This window comes from Ranitomeya imitator, chromosome 2 (assembly GCF_032444005.1).
Source record: "Ranitomeya imitator isolate aRanImi1 chromosome 2, aRanImi1.pri, whole genome shotgun sequence".
Lineage (NCBI taxonomy): Eukaryota > Metazoa > Chordata > Amphibia > Anura > Dendrobatidae > Ranitomeya > Ranitomeya imitator.
The window spans coordinates 312803121-312823695 of NC_091283.1; the positions used below are offsets into that span (position 1 = coordinate 312803121).

Genomic DNA, 20575 nt, shown 5'->3' on the forward strand with positions numbered 1-20575 from the left:
ACTGGAGTGCGCCTGCGTACTAGGACTATGCTGTACAAGAAAGCGCAACGCCATCCAGAGGGCGGTCCCAGGATGTACCGCTGCACAGAACCCAATAGCACACAAGTGGATATTTAGATTACACCCCCATTGATAGACGCTGTATTTAGATTACAACCCCATTGATAGACACAGCCCCGCATGTATATGGAGAAGAAAGTGGCACTGGTACACTAAGTCATAAGCCAGAAGGAGAGAATAATACAGTACAAACATAATTTTGAGCGGCGTAGTCCAAAATGTGACAGCAAGACCACTGCATTTACCAACACACTATGAGACACTTTATAAGTATAAACTATAAAGAAATTAGCAAGATAAGCAAAATAAGCAAAATGACCTAAAAAATAATAATAAAATGAAAAGATATATGCAATGATCGAGAATAACCTAAATAACTCATATATATTTATTGTAAGTATAGTGTGAACATAACTATACACAAGACCAAAGTGCAAATTCGTCCACATATATGCCCGTCGATCTTAGCTAGAAGAATATAAACAGAACACCAAACGACCACAGCTGTAGGCAATGTAACAATATATGAAAACATATGAAAAAATAAAATAAAATAAACATATGCGAAAGGGTAATGCACTTAGTACTATAAGGTACCATGATAGACCTCCTATTCACATAAAACACCAAAACCCAATCAGAGATGTAAGACAGAAGCTAAGTCAATTGAGCCCAATAGACAAAGCAATAACATGAAAGGCAAAAAATGCAGACTCTGAGACCACCAGATGCCATATGGTAATGTGATATAAAATAAATCACTAGGTAGAAATACTAGTTGTCCTAAGTATACAAAAGACAGTACATTCCACTGTTTTATGATGGAGGCCGAATCTAAAGGACCACCAAAAAACCTGCTGTTCTTTGAATATGGGTGAGACACCACTGAATGCCACATGGTACTGTGATATAGGGTGAGCAACTAGATAAAAAAGCCAGCTAGCCTAAGTACACATAAGACAATACATTCCTCTATATTACGATGGATGTCAGACTCAAAAGAGACCACCAGGTAACTTGCCATTCCTGAATGTGAGTTAGGCATAAAAGCCAGTGAACAAAAGTTCTTCATTTAGTCCATTTGGTGATATACTTTTTAAGTTATAGATCCAACGTGACTCTCGTCGTAGGAGTTCCTTAGTGAGATCCCCACCACGGATATTACCCAAGACTTGGTCCACCACCATAATCCGCATTCCATGATGCCTGCTTGTTGTGAATTCTGTGGCAGAGTTCACTCCTGTGGTCACAAGTGGTACTTCGGCTGATTCTCTCTGGGAGCTTCCGTTTGTGGAGGAAAGTGGTACTGCAGCTTCTGAGTTTCCTCCCTCAGGTGATCTGGTGAGGTCGTTAGCTGCTTCTCTACTTAACTCCACCTAATGCTTTGATCCATGCTTCCTGTCAATGTTCCAGTGTTGGACTTGTGTTTCTCTGGATCATTCCTGTGGCCTGCTGCTCTGCATAGCTAAGTGCTTCTTTGCTATTTGTTGCTATTTTTTCTGTCCAGCTTGTCTATTTGTTTTGCTGGAAGCTCTGGGACGCAAATGGTGTACCTCCGTGCCGTTAGTTCGGTACGGAGGGTCTTTTTGCCCCCTTTGCGTGGTTTTCTTTAGGGTTTTGTGTAGACCGCAAAGTTATCTTTCTATCCTCGTTCTGTCTAGAATATCGGGCCTCACTTTGCTGAATCTATTTCATCCCTACGTTTGTCTTTTCATCTTACTCACAGTCATTATATGTGGGGGGCTGCCTTTTCCTTTGGGGTATTTCTCTGAGGCAAGGTAGGCTTTTTTTTCTATCTTCAGGCTAGTTAGTTTCTCAGGCTGTGCCGAGTTGCATAGGGAGCGTTAGGTGCAATCCACAGCTGCCTCTAGTTGTGTTTGGAGAGGATCAGGAATTGCGGTCTACAGAGTTCCCACGTCTCAGAGCTCGTTCTATTATTTTGGGTTATTGTCGGATCACTGTATGTGCTCTGATCGCTATGTACATTGTGTTACTGAATTGCCTATTACAACACCTGCTGTTATGATGTTCCATGAAGTGGGAAGCAACAGATGAGATTGTTTTTGCCTTTGCACTGTCCGCCTTAGCATTAGCAATGTTGGACATATGCTGTTGGACCCTCCGTCTGACCTCCTGGGTTGTCTGTCCGACATACAGCCTTGGACAGGAACAAATCAGTACATAGACCAAGTTCCTCGATCTGCAGTTGGAGTATGTCTTTGTTTTCAGTTCTCCTGGAAAAATTGACAGAATCAGAGAATCCGTGGCAACCATATAAGGACACACGTTACAGTTACCACATGGGAATGTTCCCTTAATTCTGCTTCCTGATCCCAAACTCACAGTGGGCCTTCTAAAATGGCTAATGGTGAGAAAATCTTTGAAGTTCTTGGCCCTCCTGGCAATAACTCTTGGTCTATCTGAAAGGAAGGGCCTCAACTTGGCTTTATTCAATAATATCCCCCAATGTTTGTCCAGAATATTGTGAACATCCCGCCACTGATTATTGTATGCCGTGATAAGATTAATAGTTGGCATATCTTTAGGGGCCTTAGGCTCTAGAAGACTCAATCTGTTGCTATTTCGTGAATGTTCGAAGGCACGTGCTATGGTCTTACGCGGGTACCCCCTTTTAGACAAACGATTGGTAAGGTCATGTGCCCCTTCACGAAAATCTAAGTCTGAACTACAGTTACGTCTTACCCTCAAGAATTGTCCTTTTGGAAGATTGTCACGTAGATGTTGAGGGTGAAAACTTGAGAAATGAAGGAAGTTGTTTGTAGCCGTAGTCTTACGAAAAATTTTTGTTTGAATCTGGTTGCCAACCTTCATGACCTTCAGGTCCAAGAAATCAACTGATGTCGTAGATAAACAAGCTGTTAGGGAGATATTCAATCCATTACTGTTCAATTTGGTAATGAAATCCCTACAATCAGTTTCATAGGAAAAGCAGATCATCAATATATCGAAACCAACGTAAAACGTGGTTATTGAAATCCGGAAGGGGGCACACCTGTGTTTCCTCCCACCAACCCATGAAAAGGTTGGCATAGGAGGGCGCACAACGGGCGCCCATAGCTGTGCCAATGATCTGCTTATAAAATGTCCTATCGAATACAAAATAGCTGTTGGACAAAACAAAGGACAAAAGATCCAAAATGAAAGACTGATGTCTCCGATCACCTGTAATCTGCTGATTCAAAAAGAATGAAACCGCCTCAATGCCCAACGTATGTCCAATGCAGGTGTATAATGATGTAACATCCATCGTGACAAGAATGGTGTTGTTTGGAACCGTTAGATCTTGCAGCTGCCGAATCAGATGAGAGGTGTCCTGGATGTAGGAACCTAGATGGAAAACAAGCGGTTGCAAAAAATGATCCAAATAGATGCAAGGCCTCTCATACAGCCCGCCAATACCCGCCACAATTGGCCTACCCGGTGGTTCCTGAATCGATTTATGAATTTTCGGTAGAAAATACAAAGTGGGAACAATCGGGGACTCCGTGGTCAGGAACTTGAATTCCCTATTGTCCAAGATATTGTTATGCTTAGCGGAAGTAAGAAGGCGATCCAACTTCTTCTTGAAAATACCTGTAGGATCAGAAGGCAGGACTTGATAACATTTGGCATCACTTAGTTGACGCCTAGTCTCTTTCAGGTACATATCAATAGGCCAAAGGACAATATTCCCACCCTTATCCGCCTCCTTTATAATGAAGGACAAGTTCTCTTTAAGCCTGGCCAGAATCTGTCTATCTCCCACTCCCAAGTTTTCACCTTGATGTTTGTTGAGCTGGAGTCTAGCTACATCCTGACTTACCATATTATAGAAGATTTGGATAGAGGGAGATACTGCAAATGATGGCGTGATCTGCGAGGGCAAATGCCAAGACTTCTGGCCATCTCGGGTGACTGGGAGTTCGTTTTCCTCCAGGAGATGTACAAGATCACTAAAAACCTGTCTCTCATCATGTGGCAAAGAGTCGACAATCGAGGGCTGGTGGTACATAAGTTTGAAAACCAGCTTCCTGCAAAATAAATACGCATCCTTTATGAGGGTAAATTTATCCAGCCTGTTCATAGGGGAAAAGGACAGACCTAGTGCCAAAACACGTTTTTCTTCATCTGTTAAGATGTAACTTGATAAATTGATGATCTGCAAATTACCTGTATCATTAGTGACCGTCCCTGAGGCTACTTCTTCCTGTTGTGTCTCAGTGATCTCTTGTAGGTCGGCAACTCAGCACAGCCTGAGAAACTAGCTAGCCTGAAGATAGAAAATAAGCCTACCTTGCCTCAGAGAAATACCCCAAAGGAAAAGGCAGCCCCCCACATATAATGACTGTGAGTTAAGATGAAAAGACAAACGTAGAGATGAAATAGATTTAGCAAAGTTAGGCCCGACTTTCTGAACAGAGCGAGGATAGGAAAGGTAACTTTGCGGTCAACACAAAACCCTACAAACAACCACGCAAAGGGGGCAAAAAGACCCTCCGTACCGACTAACGGCACGGAGGTACACCCTCTGCATCCCAGAGCTTCCAGCAAGCAAGAAAAACCAAATAAGCAAGCTGGACAGAAAAAAACAGCAAACAAAAATAACAAAAGCGGAACTTAGCTATGCAGAGCAGCAGGCCACAGGAACGATCCAGGAGGAAGCAAGTCCAATACTAGAACATTGACTGGAGGCCAGGATCAAAGCACTAGGTGGAGTTAAATAGAGCAGCACCTAACAACTTCACCACATCACCTGAGGAAGGAAACTCAGAAGCCGCAGTACCACTCTCCTCCACCAACGGAAGCTCATAGAGAAAATCAGCCGAAGTACCACTTGTGACCACAGGAGGGAGCTCTGCCACAGAATTCACAACAGTATATAGCCCAGCCACATAGTATATAGCACAGCCCACTTAGTATATAGCACAGCCCACGTAGTATATTGCCCAGCCTACGTAGTATATTGCACAGCCCATCGCAGTATATAGCAATGTGGGCACCATATCCATAAAAAAAAGAATTAAAATAAAAAATAGTGATATACTCACCCTCCGTTGGCCCCCGGATCGAAGCGGTTACCGATGCTCCTCGCGCGCTCCGGTCTGAAGAGTGCATTGCGGTCTCGCGAGATGATGACGTAGCGGTCTTGTGAGACCGCTACGTCATCATCTCATGAGACCGCAATGCATGGAGCGGTCACTGGGGTGTCGCGAGGAGCGGGAAAGGCCGGTTCCTGATCCGGGGGGGATGACGTTCGGTGAGTATATAACAATTTTTTATTTTTTAAATTATTTTTAACATTAGATCTTTTTACTATTGATGCTGCATAGGCAGCATGAATAGTAAAAAGTTGGTCACACAGGGTTAATAGCAGCGTTAACCGAATGCGTTACACCTTTGTCAACGCTGCCATTAACCCTGTGTGAGCGCTGACTGGAGGGGAGAACGGAGCGGGCACTAACTGTGAGGAGAAAGGAGCGGCCATGTTGCCGCTGGACTGTACCCGTCGCTGATTGGTCGTGGCTGTTTTGCCACGACCAATCAGCGACTTGGATTTCCATGACAGACAGAGGCCGCGACCAATGAATATCTGTGACAGACAGACAGAAGGACAGACAGAAAGACAGAAGTGACCTTAGACAATTATATAGTAGATGCCCCATATAATGCTCCATGCAGTTCTTTATGGCCCCATAGATGCCCCATATAATGCCCCATGCAGTTCTTTATGGCCCCATAAATGCACCATTGTTATGACCTGGTGGTCAGGACAATAATGGACCTGGTGGTTAAGAGCACACGGAATGACCTGATAGTTACTGATAATAAAGGACGAGCTCTGGGACGTGGGAACTCTGCTGACCGCAATCCCTAAACCTTTCAAACACATTAGAAATAGCCGTGGATTGCGCCTAACGCTCCCTATGCAACTCGGCACAGCCTAAGAAACTAGCTAGCCCTGAAGATAGAAAAATAAAGCCTACCTTGCCTCAGAGAAATTCCCCAAAGGAAAAGGCAGCCCCCCACATATAATGACTGTGAGTAAAGATGAAAATACAAACACAGAGATAAAGTAGATTTAGCAAAGTGAGGCCCGACTTACTGAACAGACCGAGGATAGGAAAGGTTACTTTGCGGTCCGCACAAAAACCTACAAAAAGACCACGCAGAGGGCGCAAAAAGACCCTCCGCACCGACTCACGGTGCCAAGGCGCTCCCTCTGCGTCCCAGAGCTTCCAGCAAGCAAGACAGCAAATTAAATAGCAAGCTGGACAGAAAAATAGCAAACCAAAGAAATACAAGCTGGAACTTAGCTTCTGATGGGAAGACAGGTCACAAGAACGATCCAGGGGTGAACAGACCAATACTGGAACATTGACAGGTGGCATGGAGCAAAGATCTAAGTGGAGTTAAATAGAGCAGCAGCTAACGAATTAACCTAGTCACCTGTGAAACTCAGAAACACCCACCAGAGGAAGTCCATGGACAGAACCAGCCGAAGTACCATTCATGACCACAGGAGGGAGCCCGACAACAGAATTCACAACAGTACCCCCCCCCCTTGAGGAGGGGTCACCGAACCCTCACCAGAGCCCCCAGGCCGACCAGGATGAGCCAAATGAAAGGCACGAACCAGATCGGCAGCATGAACATCAGAGGCAAAAACCCAGGAATTATCTTCCTGACCATAACCCTTCCACTTGACCAGGTACTGGAGTTTCCGTCTCGAAACACGACAATCCAAAATCTTCTCCACCACATACTCCAACTCCCCCTCAACTAACACCGGGGCAGGAGGATCAACGGATGGAACCACAGGCGCCACGTATCTCCGCAATAACGACCTATGGAACACATTATGGATGGCAAAAGAAGCAGGAAGGGCCAAACGAAATGACACAGGATTGATAACCTCAGAAATCTTATACGGACCAATGAAACGAGGCTTAAACTTAGGAGAGGAAACCTTCATAGGAACATAACGAGACGACAACCAAACCAAATCCCCAACACGAAGTCGGGGACCCACACAGCGCCAGCGGTTAGCGAAACGTTGAGCCTTTTCCTGGGACAATGTCAAATTGTCCACCACATGAGTCCAAATCTGCTGCAACCTATCCACCACAGTATCTACACCAGGACAGTCTGAAGACTCAACCTGCCCTGAAGAGAAACGAGGGTGGAAACCAGAATTGCAGAAAAACGGCGAAACCAAAGTAGCCGAACTGGCCCGATTATTAAGGGCGAACTCAGCCAACGGCAAAAAGGACACCCAATCATCCTGATCAGCAGAAACAAAGCATCTCAGATATGTTTCCAAAGTTTGATTAGTTTGTTCGGTTTGGACATTTGTCTGAGGATGGAAAGCCGAGGAAAAAGACAAATCAATGCCCATCGTAGCAAAAAAGGATCGCCAAAACCTTGAAACAAACTGGGAACCTCTGTCAGAAACGATGTTCTCCAGGATACCATGTAAACGAACCACATGCTGGAAAAAAATGGCACCAAATCAGAGGAGGAAGGCAATTTAGACAAAGGTACCAAATGGACCATCTTAGAAAAGCGATCACAAACCACCCAAATGACCGACATCTTTTGAGAGACGGGGAGATCCGAAATAAAATCCATAGAAATATGCGTCCAGGGCCTCTTCGGGGCCGGCAAGGGCAAAAGCAACCCACTGGCACGAGAACAGCAGGGCTTAGCCCGAGCACAAGTCCCACAGGACTGCACAAAAGAACGCACATCCCGCGACAAAGACGGCCACCAGAAGGATCTAGCCACCAAATCTCTGGTACCAAAGATTCCTGGATGCCCAGCCAACACTGAACAATGAATCTCAGAGATTACTCTACTAGTCCATCTATCAGGGACAAACAGTTTCTCCACTGGGCAACGGTCAGGTCTATCAGCCTGAAAGTTTTGCAGCACCCGCCGCAAATCAGGGGAGATGGCAGACAAAATTACCCCCTCTTTGAGAATACCCGCCGGCTCAGGAACACTCGGAGAGTCAGGCACAATACTCCTTGACAGGGCATCAGCCTTCACATTCTTAGAGCCCGGAAGGTACGAAACCACAAAATCAAAACGGGAGAAAAATAACGACCATCGAGCCTGTCTCGGATTCAACCGTTTGGCAGACTCAAGATAAGTCAAATTCTTGTGATCTGTCAAGACCACCACGCGATGCTTGGCTCCTTCCAGCCAATGACGCCACTCCTCGAATGCCCACTTCATGGCCAACAATTCACGATTACCAACATCATAGTTACGCTCAGCAGGCGAAAACTTTCTAGAAAAGAAAGCACATGGCTTCATCACCGAGCCATCAGAACTTCTTTGCGACAAAACAGCCCCTGCTCCAATCTCAGAAGCATCAACCTCAACCTGAAACGGAAGCGAAACATCTGGCTGGCACAACACAGGGGCAGAAGAAAAACAACGCTTCAACTCCTGAAAAGCCTCTACAGCCGCAGAAGACCAATTGACCACATCAGCACCCTTCTTGGTCAAATCAGTCAACGGTTTAGCAACAGTAGAAAAATTAGCGATGAAGCGCCGATAAAAATTAGCAAAGCCCAGGAACTTTTGCAGGCTCTTCACAGATGTCGGCTGAGTCCAATCGTAAATGGTCTGGACTTTAACAGGGGCCATCTTGATAGTAGAAGGGGAAAAAATGAACCCCAAAAATGAAACCTTCTGAACTCCAAAGAGACACTTTGACCCCTTCACAAACAAGGAATTCGCACGAAGGACCTGGAACACCATTCTGACCTGCTTCACATGAGACTCCCAATCATCCGAAAAGACCAAAATATCATCCAAATACACAATCAGGAATTTATCCAGGTACTCTCGGAAGATGTCATGCATAAAGGACTGAAATATTGATGGAGCATTGGAAAGCCCGAATGGCATAACCAGGTACTCAAAATGGCCCTCGGGCGTATTAAATGCTGTTTTCCATTCATCGCCTTGTTTAATACGCACAAGATTATACGCCCCTCGAAGATCTATCTTGGTGAACCAACTAGCCCCTTTAATGCGAGCAAACAAATCAGACAGCAACGGCAAAGGATACTGAAATTTGACTGTAATTTTATTAAGAAGGCGGTAATCAATACAAGGTCTCAAAGAACCATCCTTCTTGGCCACAAAACAGAACCCTGCTCCTAACGGTGATGACGACGGGGGAATATGGCCTTTCTCCAAGGATTCCTTTATATAACTCCGCATAGCGGCGTGTTCTGGCACAGATAAATTGAGCAGTCGGCCCTTAGGAAACTTACTACCAGGAATCAAATTAATTGCACAATCGCAATCCCTTTGAGGAGGTAGGGCACTGGCTTTGGGCTCATCAAATACGTCCCGATAATCCGACAAAAACTCTAGAACTTCAGAAGGAGTGGAAGACGAAATAGACAAAAATGGAACATCACCATGTACCCCCTGGCAACCCCAGCTGGACACAGACATAGATTTCCAGTCCAATACTGGATTATGAACCTGTAGCCATGGCAACCCCAAAACGACCACATCATGCAGATTATGCAACACCAGAAAGCGGATATCCTCCTGATGTGCAGGAGCCATGCACATGGTCAATTGGGTCCAATACTGAGGCTTATTCTTGGCCAAAGGTGTAGCATCAATTCCTCTCAATGGAATAGGATACTGCAAGGGCTCCAAGAAAAAAACCACAGCGCCTAGCATACTCCAAGTCCATCAAATTCAGGGCAGTGCCTGAATCCACAAATGCCATAACAGAATAGGATGACAAAGAGCAAATCAGAGTAACAGACAATAGAAATTTAGACTGTACCGTACCAATGGTGGCAGAGTTAGCGAACCGCTTAGTGCGCTTAGGACAATCGGAGATAGCGTGAGTGGAATCACCACAGTAAAAACACAGCCCATTCCGATGTCTGTGTTCTTGCCGTTCAGCTCTGGTCAAAGTCCTATCACATTGCATAGGCTCAGGCCCATGCTCAGATAGTACCGCCAAATGGTGCACAGCTTTACGCTCATGCAAGCGTCGATCGATCTGAATGGCCAAGGACATAGACTCATTCAGACCAGCAGGCTTGGGAAACCCCACCATGACATCCTTAAGGGCTTCAGAGAGACCCTTTCTGAAGATTGCTGCCAGGGCACATTCATTCCACTGAGTGAGCACAGACCACTTTCTAAACTTCTGACAATATATCTCCGCTTCTTCCTGACCCTGACACAGAGCCAGCAAGATTTTCTCTGCCTGATCCACTGAATTAGGTTCGTCATAAAGCAATCCAAGCGCCAGGAAAAACGCATCAACATCACGCAATGCCGGATCTCCTGGCCCAAGGGAAAATGCCCAGTCTTGAGGGTCACCACTTAACAAAGAAATAATGATCTTTACTTGTTGAACAGGGTCACCTGAGGAGCGAGGTTTCAAGACAAGAAACAATTGACAATTATTTTTGAATTTCAAGAACTTAGTTCTATCACCACAAAAGAAATCAGGAATTGGAATCCTAGGCTCTGACATCGGATTCTGAACCACAAAATCTTGAATGTTTTGTATCCTTGTAGTGAGATTATCCATCCAAGAGGACAGACCTTGAATGTCCATGTTTACACCAGTGTCCTGAACCACCCAGAGGTAAAGGGGAAAATAGAGACAAAACACACTGCAAAGAAAAATAAATGGTCTCAGAACTTCTCTTATCCCTCTATTGAGATGCATTAGTACTTTGGGCCACCTGTACTGTTATGACCTGGTGGTCAGGACAATAATGGACCTGGTGGTTAAGAGCACATGGAATGACCTGATAGTTACTGATAATAAAGGACGAGCTCTGGGACGTGGGAACTCTGCTGACCGCAATCCCTAAACCTATCAAACACACTAGAAATAGCCGTGGATTGCGCCTAACGTTCCCTATGCAACTCGGCACAGCCTAAGAAACTAGCTAGCCCTGAAGATAGAAAAATAAAGCCTACCTTGCCTCAGAGAAATTCCCCAAAGGAAAAGGCAGCACCCCACATATAATGACTGTGAGTAAAGATGAAAATACAAACACAGAGATGAAATAGATTTAGCAAAGTGAGGCCCGACTTACTGAACAGACCGAGGATAGGAAAGGTTACTTTGCGGTCCGCACAAAAACCTACAAAAAGACCACGCAGAGGGCGCAAAAAGACCCTCCGCACCGACTCACGGTGCGGAGGCGCTCCCTCTGCGTCCCAGAGCTTCCAGCAAGCAAGACAACAAATTAAATAGCAAGCTGGACAGAAAAATAGCAAACCAAAGAAATACAAGCTTGAACTTAGCTCCTGATGGGAAGACAGGTCACAAGAACGATCCAGGAGTGAACAGACCAATACTGGAACATTGACAGGTGGCATGGAGCAAAGATCTAAGTGGAGTTAAATAGAGCAGCAGCTAACGAATTAACCTAGTCACCTGTGAAACTCAGAAAAACCCACCAGAGGAAGTCCATGGACAGAACCAGCCGAAGTACCATTCATGACCACAGGAGGGAGCCCGACAACAGAATTCACAACACACCATATAATGCTCCATGCAGTTCATTATGGCCCCATAGATGCCCTATATAATGCTCCATGCAGTTCTTTATGGCCCCAGAGATGCTCCATATAATGCTCCATGCAGTTCTTTATGGCCCCATAGATGCTCCATATAATGCTCCATGCAGTTCTTTATGGCCCCGTAGATTCCCCATATAATGCTCCATGCAGTTCTTTATGGCCCCATAGATGCTCCATATAATGCTCCATGCAGTTCTTTATGGCCCCATAGATGCCCCATATAATGCTCGATGCAGTTATGGCCCCATAGATGCTCCATATAATGCTCCATGCAGTTCTTTATGGACCCATAGATGTCCCATATATTGTTCCATGCAGGTATGGCCCCATAGATGCTCCATATAATGCTCCATGCAGTTCCTTATGGCCCTATACATGCTGCATATAATGCTCCATGCAGTTCATTATGGCCTCATAGATGCCCCATATAATGCTCCATGCAATTATGGCCCCATAGATGCTCCATATAATGTTCCATGCAGTTCTTTATGGCCCCATAGATGCTCCATATAATGCTCCATGCAGTTCTTTATGGCCCCATAGATGCCCCATATAATGCTCCATGCAGTTATGGCCCCATAGATGCTCCATATAATGCTCCATGCAGTTCTTTATGGACCCATAGATGTCCGATATATTGCTCCATGCAGTTATGGCCCCATAGATGCTCCATATAATGCTCCATGCAGTTCTTTATGGCCCCATAGATGCCCCATATAATGCTCCATGCAGTTATGGCCCAATACATGCCCCATATAATGCTCCATGTAGTTATGGCCCCATAGATGCCCCATATAATGCTCCATGTAGTTCTTTATAGCCCCGTAGATGCCCCATATAATGCTCCATGCAGTTATGGCCCCATAGATGCCCCATATAATGCTCCATGCAGTTCTTTATGGCCCCATAGATGCTCCATATAATGCCCCATATAATGCTCCATGCTGTTATGGCCCCATAGATGCCCCATATAATGCTCCACGCAGTTATGGCCCCATAGATGCCCCATATAATGCTCCATGCAGTTCTTTATGGCCCCATAGATGCCCCATATAAGGCTCCATGCAGCTATGGCCCCATAGATGCCCCATATAATGCTCCATGCAGTTCTTTATGGCCCCATATAATTCTCCATGCAGTTGTTGCCCCATAGATGCCCCATATAATGCTCCATGCAGTTATGGTCCCATAGATGCCCCATATAATGCTCCATGCAGTTCTTTATGGCCCCATAGACACTCCATATAGCATTGTGCCACATGTAATGCTGCTGCACTAAAAAAAAAATGACATACTCACCTCTCGTCGCTGCCCGCTGCTCCTCAGTGTCCCGTCTTTCCACACTGACTGTTCAGGCAGAGGGCGGCGCGCACACTAATACGTCAACACGCCCTCTGACCTGAACAGTCACTGCACACGACGTGGAAGACGAGGCGGCGGTGGAATGTGGAAAGGTGAATATGACATACTCGCCTGCTCCCTGCGCTCCTGGCGCGGTCCCTAAATGTCCCACGTCTCCGGGAGCGGCAGCTTCTTCCTGTAGTGAGCGGTCACGTGGCACCGCTCATTACAATAATGAATATGCGGCTCCACCCCTATGGGAGTGGAGTCCATATTCATAACTTTAATGAGCGGTACCAATGACCGCTGAACAGGGGAAGAAGCTGCCGCGCCCAAAGACCGTGGGACATGCGGGGACCGTGCCAGGAGCGCTGGGAGCAGGTGAGTATTTGACAGGCGTCGCTCCTCCTCACCCGCCGACCCCCCCACCTTCCATGACTCGGGTATAAGCCGAGAGGGGCATTTTCAGCCCATTTTTTTGGGCTGAAAATCTCAGCTTATACTCGAGTATATGCGGTATTTCTCCTGTCACTTGTAATGAATATCTCCTGCAGTATTGCTAATGCCGATTCCAGTGTCGGTAAATGAGATGAGAATTAGCGTTATGGAAGATGAGTCTATGAGGAACGTATTCAGCTGCCGACTCTGAGGGAGAAACTGCTTGTTGTCTGTGGCCTAAAATATATAGGTTTTATTAGTAGATGTAAAGACGAAAACTAAATACTATAAAATAATAAATCTCCTCATATGTTTCCCTTATTATCTCCAGTAATTGTATTATTACACTGGATTTTAATGATGTTACATCGGCTCATCTTCTTCTCATTCAGGTCTCTACAATATCATATCGTCTCAGTGAAGATCTTCTATATAAGAGAATTTTCCTGATTTACCCAGCAAAGATGGATACGGACAGAGAAAAGATGGTGGAGAAAATATTACACCTCACCCTAGAGATCCTCTTCCGGCTTACTGGAGAGGTGAGAGATTCTGATGACGTCACATTACATCATTCTTATCTATGGGAATAACAGATGGACAGAACTGGAGAGGTGAGGACTCTGGAAATGTCTGTAGTGAGATTTATTAATGTGTCTCTCCATAACCAGGATTACATAGTAGTGAAGAAGACCTCTAGTGATCGCTGTCAGGACCCTGTGTCTGAAGGATGCAGAAGACCCCTGAGCCCAATCACGGGGCCTCTACCTCACCCCCTGATACATGAGGACATCAATGACCAGAAGATCCTAGAACTCATCTACAAGATGATTGAGCTGCTGACTGGAGAGGTGACACTGCTGGGAATGCTAGGACATTATACAGTAAAGGTACCGTCACACATAACGATATCGTTAATGATATCGTTGCTTTTTGTGACGTAGCAACGATATCGTTAAGGAAATCGTTATGTGTGACAGCGACCAACGATCAGGCCCCTGCTGGGAGATCGTTGGTCGCTGAGGAAAGTCCAGAACTTTATTTCGTCGCTGGACTTCCCGCTTACATCGCTGGATCGGCGTGTGTGACACCGATCCAGCGATGTCTTCACTGGTAACCAGGGTAAACATCGGGTTACTAAGTGCAGGGCCGCGCTTAGTAACCCGATGTTTACCCTGGTTACCAGCGTAAATGTTGAAAAAACAAACACTACATACTTACCTTCAGCTGTCTGTCCCCGGCGCTGTGCTTCTCTGCACTCCTCCTGCATCCTGTGTTAGCGCCAGCCAGCTGGAAAGCACAGCGGTGACGTCACCGCTCTGCTTTCCGGCTGACCGGCGCTGACAGTGCAGAGGAAAGCAGAGCGCCAGAGGACAGACAGCGGAAGGTAAGTATGTAGTGTTTGTTTTTTTAACCTTTACGCTGGTAACCAGGGTAAACATCGGGTTACTAAGCGCGGCCCTGCGCTTAGTAGCCCGATGTTTACCCTGGTTACCAGGGACCTCAGGATCGTTGGTCGCTGGAGAGCTGTCTGTGTGACAGCTCTCCAGCGACCAAACAGCGACGCTGCAGCGATCGACATCGTTGTCGGTATCGCTGCAGCGTCGCTTAGTGTGACGGTACCTTAACACTATGAAGGGATCGTGGGATGACGCTATCATTGTATGTGTCAGGTTCCTATAAGGTGTCAGGATGTCGTTGTCTATTTCTCCATGGAGGAGTGGGAGTATTTAGAAGGACACAAAGATCTGTACAAGAACGTCATAATGGCGGTTCCCCAGCCCCTCACATCACCAGGTAATAGACAGGTCTAAATACACACGGCCTATAATTATCTGTATGTAAAGAATGAATTCAGTCCCTGTATGTGTTTCCGCTAGATCTATCCAGTAAGAGGACAACACCAGAGAGATGTCCCCGTCCTCTTCTTCCACAGGACTGTAAACAAGAAGATCCCAATGTTCCTCAGGATCATCAGGTAAATCTGACAGGGAGAAGGACTTGGGGATCCTAGTTAATGATAAACTTACCTGGAGCAGCCAGTGCCAGGCAGCAGCTGCCAAGGCAAACAGGATCATGGGGTGCATTAAAAGAGGTCTGGATACACATGATGAGAGCATTATACTGCCTCTGTACAAATCCCTAGTTAGACCGCACATGGAGTACTGTGTCCAGTTTTGGGCACCGGTGCTCAGGAAGGATATAATGGAACTAGAGAGAGTACAAAGGAGGGCAACAAAATTAATAAAGGGGATGGGAGAACTACAATACCCAGATAGATTAGCGAAATTAGGATTATTTAGTCTAGAAAAAAGACGACTGAGGGGCGATCTAATAACCATGTATAAGTATATAAGGGGACAATACAAATATCTCGCTGAGGATCTGTTTATACCAAGGAAGGTGACGGGCACAAGGGGGCATTCTTTGCGTCTGGAGGAGAGAAGGTTTTTCCACCAACATAGAAGAGGATTCTTTACTGTTAGGGCAGTGAGAATCTGGAATTGCTTGCCTGAGGAGGTGGTGATGGCGAACTCAGTCGAGGGGTTCAAGAGAGGCCTGGATGTCTTCCTGGAGCAGAACAATATTGTATCATACAATTATTAGGTTCTGTAGAAGGACGTAGATCTGGGGATTTATTATGATGGAATATAGGCTGAACTGGATGGACAAATGTCTTTTTTCGGCCTTACTAACTATGTTACTATGTTAGATGGAAAGAAGGTGTCATGAGATCTCCATTGTGATGTGAAGATCTTGTGCTCAGTCTTGTTTTATCCCCCAGTATTATATGTTTCATACTTGTGTAATGAGAATGGTGGAGATGGCAGTATTAGAGCTGGTCATAGATTTGACTTTTCCATCTATCTGTGACTTTTTGTTTTAGAGTGAAGATCTGACCCATATTAATACTACAGCGACATATGTGAGGGGTGATGAGTGGTGTAAAGAGGAGATTCCTACATGTGACTACCCAGGTGAGTAGTAACCACTAAATATACAAAACTTTATTAAATACCATTAAAATACAGAAACAAACATAACAAAAGGGTATTCACAGGAAAATGACAGTGGTCAACCAAGAGCAAGGAAGGCACCACAGAAAAACAGGCAATAAAACCCAAGGCAAAAAAATAATGATAGTTATGTAGGTATGCTCAAAAAGTGCATTGTGCTGACATGTGCCACTTGAAGATCTAATAGGTATGGAGTATGTATAAGAATACAAATTAATAACGGCACAGGAGAGGTGCAAAAAGTCAATAACCACAGTGGTAAAAAAAGCAAGAACCATCAAGCCAAAATAAAAAGGTTATGCCTAGGGGTTTACCTGAAGAGCCGTGGTGCCTACAACCCCAATGCGCGTTTCGGCGCAGTGCCTTCTTCCGGGGGTCTGGCGTCATGAAGAAATGGTGCCCTTATATACGTCAAAAGCATTAATCATGATTGGTATGGAAAGAGGACGTGACGCTTGCTTAAAAAGGCGGCGCATGCGCAGTCGACCGCTTGGAGGTAAGAATCACTAAGGGCCTCATCGGCTGAGAGAGTACACGTCACCAGGCCACACCCTCGGGTGAACACGTGAGCAGGTCCGTGGACGCAACCCGCCCAGAGCCTAAATGAAGACGTCGTCGGCAATGCCAAACAACGGAGCGCCGATATGCACAGAGCGATTTAACATGAAGAAAGGTGTCAGGATACCACAGGAGGTAAAAATCAGTGGGGAAAGAAGGGGGTGATAATAATTGTGAGTAAAATCACATCCTATGTTTTTGCCTTGGGTTTTATTGCCTTTTTTTACTGTGGTGCCTTCCTTTCTCTTGGTTGACCACTGTCATTTTCCTGTGATTACACTTTTGTTATGTTTGTTTCTGTATTTTAATGGTAATTAATAAAGTTTTGTACATTTGTCTATTTGTTCGGTTTGGTGCTTTTTTCCTTTATATGATTTTCATTAATTGAGCAGTGAGTGTGAATTTCTGTACAATAACAGGATGTACAATAACAAATTGTTATGTGGTAAAGTGTTAGCCAGAAAAATCGATGTGAATACTTCTCTGCCCAATGATGACAAAAGTATTCTAGGAGTGATACCTTAATTGGCTAACCAGAAAATAATATGTTTGCAGCTTTCAGAGCACAGGTGTGAATTGTATCCATGTAGTGATTCATAAATCCAGGTGTTAAATTGAGTCCTAGTGTCAAAGAATTGAACATCTTCAGTAGTTTGAATTCTCATATTTTTCTTTCTGTGTCATCCTTAAAATGACCTTTTAGTATTAAGACTTTTAAGTCTGTCATACATTGTCCAGTTCCAGAGAAATGTTTTCCCACAGGCGTGTCCACAATATGAGCCAAACACAGGAGAAATGCATGTTCTATTAAAGGGACTAACATTCTGTCCTACAAAACAGCTTGAAAGGGCTCAGTTCTGTAGCGATATCGAGGAATTCTTCCACAAATTGCTACTCAAAAAATTCTTTCATAACAGATATCACATCACAAGACAATGTGAACGACACAGCAAAAAAGAAAAAGAGGACAAGCTGGACCCCGCAACCTGGCCACAACCAAACTCTGGATCACTACATTGACTGTTTTTCGTAAAAAAGTTAAATCTGACAGTTTGGACAGACACCATAAAGTGCCGCAAAATATCACTATGGAGGAAAGAAAAGCCATACAATCCTTAAAAGCCAATAACAATGTCATCATCAAACCAGCAGACAAAGGAGGAGCTGTAGTCACAATGAACACGACAGATTACATCCAGGAAGCAAACAGACAACTCTTGGATATAAAATGCTACACTCCACTTCAGGGAGATCCGACCAAACAATACACAGAGGAACTAACACATATCATCAATGGATTTGATTCTACTTCATCCTCAATGCTGGAACTAACACCAGACAATCCCCAAACAGGTACCTTCTACATGTTGCCTAAAATACATAAAGAAGGTAATCCTGGGAGGCCTATCACCTCTGGTATTGGGACTTTAACTGAGAATATCTCAGGCTGGGTGGAGAACATTCTGAAACCCTTGGTGAGGTGCACACCCAGCTATATCCAGGACATCACGGATATTGTTATGATCAGGTAATTCAGTACCACAATGGACATAGAAGTCAGAGCACACACAGTGACCCTTGCCTCAGAGAAATACCCCAAAGGAAAAGGCAGCCCCCACATATAATGACTGTGAGTTAAGATGAAAAGACAAACGTAGAGATGAAATAGATTTAGCAAAGTGAGGCCCGACTTTCTGAACAGAGCGAGGATAGGAAAGGTAACTTTGCGGTCAACACAAAACCCTACAAATAACCACGCAATGGGGGCAAAAAGACCTTCTGTACCGACTAACGGTACGGAGGTACACCCTCTGCGTCCCAGAGCTTCCAGCAAGCAAGAAAAACCAAACAAGCAAGCTGGACAGAAAAAAACAGCAAACAAAAATAACAAAAGCGGAACTTAGCTATGCAGAGCAGCAGGCCACAGGAACGATCCAGGAGGAAGCAAGTCCAATACTAGAACATTGACTGGAGGCCAGGATCAAAGCACTAGGTGGAGTTAAATAGAGCAGCACCTAACGACTTCACCACATCACCTAAGGAAGGAAACTCAGAAGCCGCAGTACCAATCTCCTCCACCAACGGAAGCTCATAGAGAGAATCAGCCGAAGTACCACTTGTGACCACAGGAGGGAGCTCTGCCACAGAATTCACAACAGTACCCCCCCTTGAGGAGGGGTCACCGAACCCTCACCAGAGCCCCCAGGACGACCAGGATGAGCCATATGAAAGGCACGAACAAGATCGGGAGCATGGACATCAGAGGCAAAGACCCAGGAATTATCTTCCTGAGCATAACCCTTCCACTTAACCAGATACTGGAGTTTCCGTCTTGAAACACGAGAATCCAAAATCTTCTCCACAATATACTCCAACTCCCCCTCCACCAAAACCGGGGCAGGAGGATCAACAGATGGAACCATAGGTGCCACGTATCTCCGCAACAATGACCTATGGAATACGTTATGGATGGAAAAAGAATCAGGAAGGGTCAAACGAAAAGACACAGGATTAAGAACCTCAGAAATCCTATACGGACCAATGAAACGAGGTTTAAACTTAGGAGAGGAAACCTTCATAGGAATATGACGAGAAGACAACCAAACCAAATTCCCAACACAAAGGCGGGGACCCACACAGCGTCTGCGATTAGCGAAACGTTGAGCCTTCTCCTGGGACAAGGTCAAATTGTCCACTACATGAGTCCAAATCTGCTGCAACCTGTCCACCACAGTATCCACACCAGGACAGTCCGAAGACTCAACCTGCCCTGAAGAGAAACGAGGATGGAACCCAGAGTTGCAGAAAAATGGCGAAACCAAGGTAGCCGAGCTGGCCCGATTATTAAGGGCGAACTCAGCCAAAGGCAAAAAGGACACCCAGTCATCCTGATCAGCAGAAACAAAGCATCTCAGATATGTTTCCAAGGTCTGATTGGTTCGTTCGGTCTGGCCATTAGTCTGAGGATGGAAAGCCAAGGAAAAAGACAAGTCAATGCCCATCCTAGCACAAAAGGCTCGCCAAAACCTCGAAACAAACTGGGAACCTCTGTCAGAAACGATATTCTCTGGAATGCCATGTAAACGAACCACATGCTGGAAGAACAATGGCACCAAATCAGAGGAGGAAGGTAATTTAGACAAGGGTACCAAATGGACCATCTTAGAGAAGCGATCACAAACCACCCAAATGACTGACATTTTTTGAGAGACGGGAAGATCTGAAATAAAATCCATAGAGATATGTGTCCAAGGCCTCTTCGGGACCGGCAAGGGCAAAAGCAACCCACTGGCACGAGAACAGCAGGGCTTAGCCCGAGCACAAATCCCACAGGACTGCACAAAAGAACGCACATCCCGCGACAGAGATGGCCACCAAAAGGATCTAGCCACTAACTCTCTGGTACCAAAGATTCCAGGATGACCAGCCAACACCGAACAATGAACCTCAGAGATAACTTTATTCGTCCACCTATCAGGGACAAACAGTTTCTCCGCTGGGCAACGATCAGGTTTATTAGCCTGAAATTTTTGCAGCACCCACCGCAAATCAGGGGAGATGGCAGACAC

At 45.3% G+C, this 20575-nt stretch overlaps 1 pseudogene; it reads left to right on the forward strand.

Moving 5' to 3' along the window:
• LOC138663416 (zinc finger protein 585A-like) overlaps positions 1-20575 on the forward strand; it is an 86506-nt pseudogene that overhangs the window by 36222 nt on the left and 29709 nt on the right.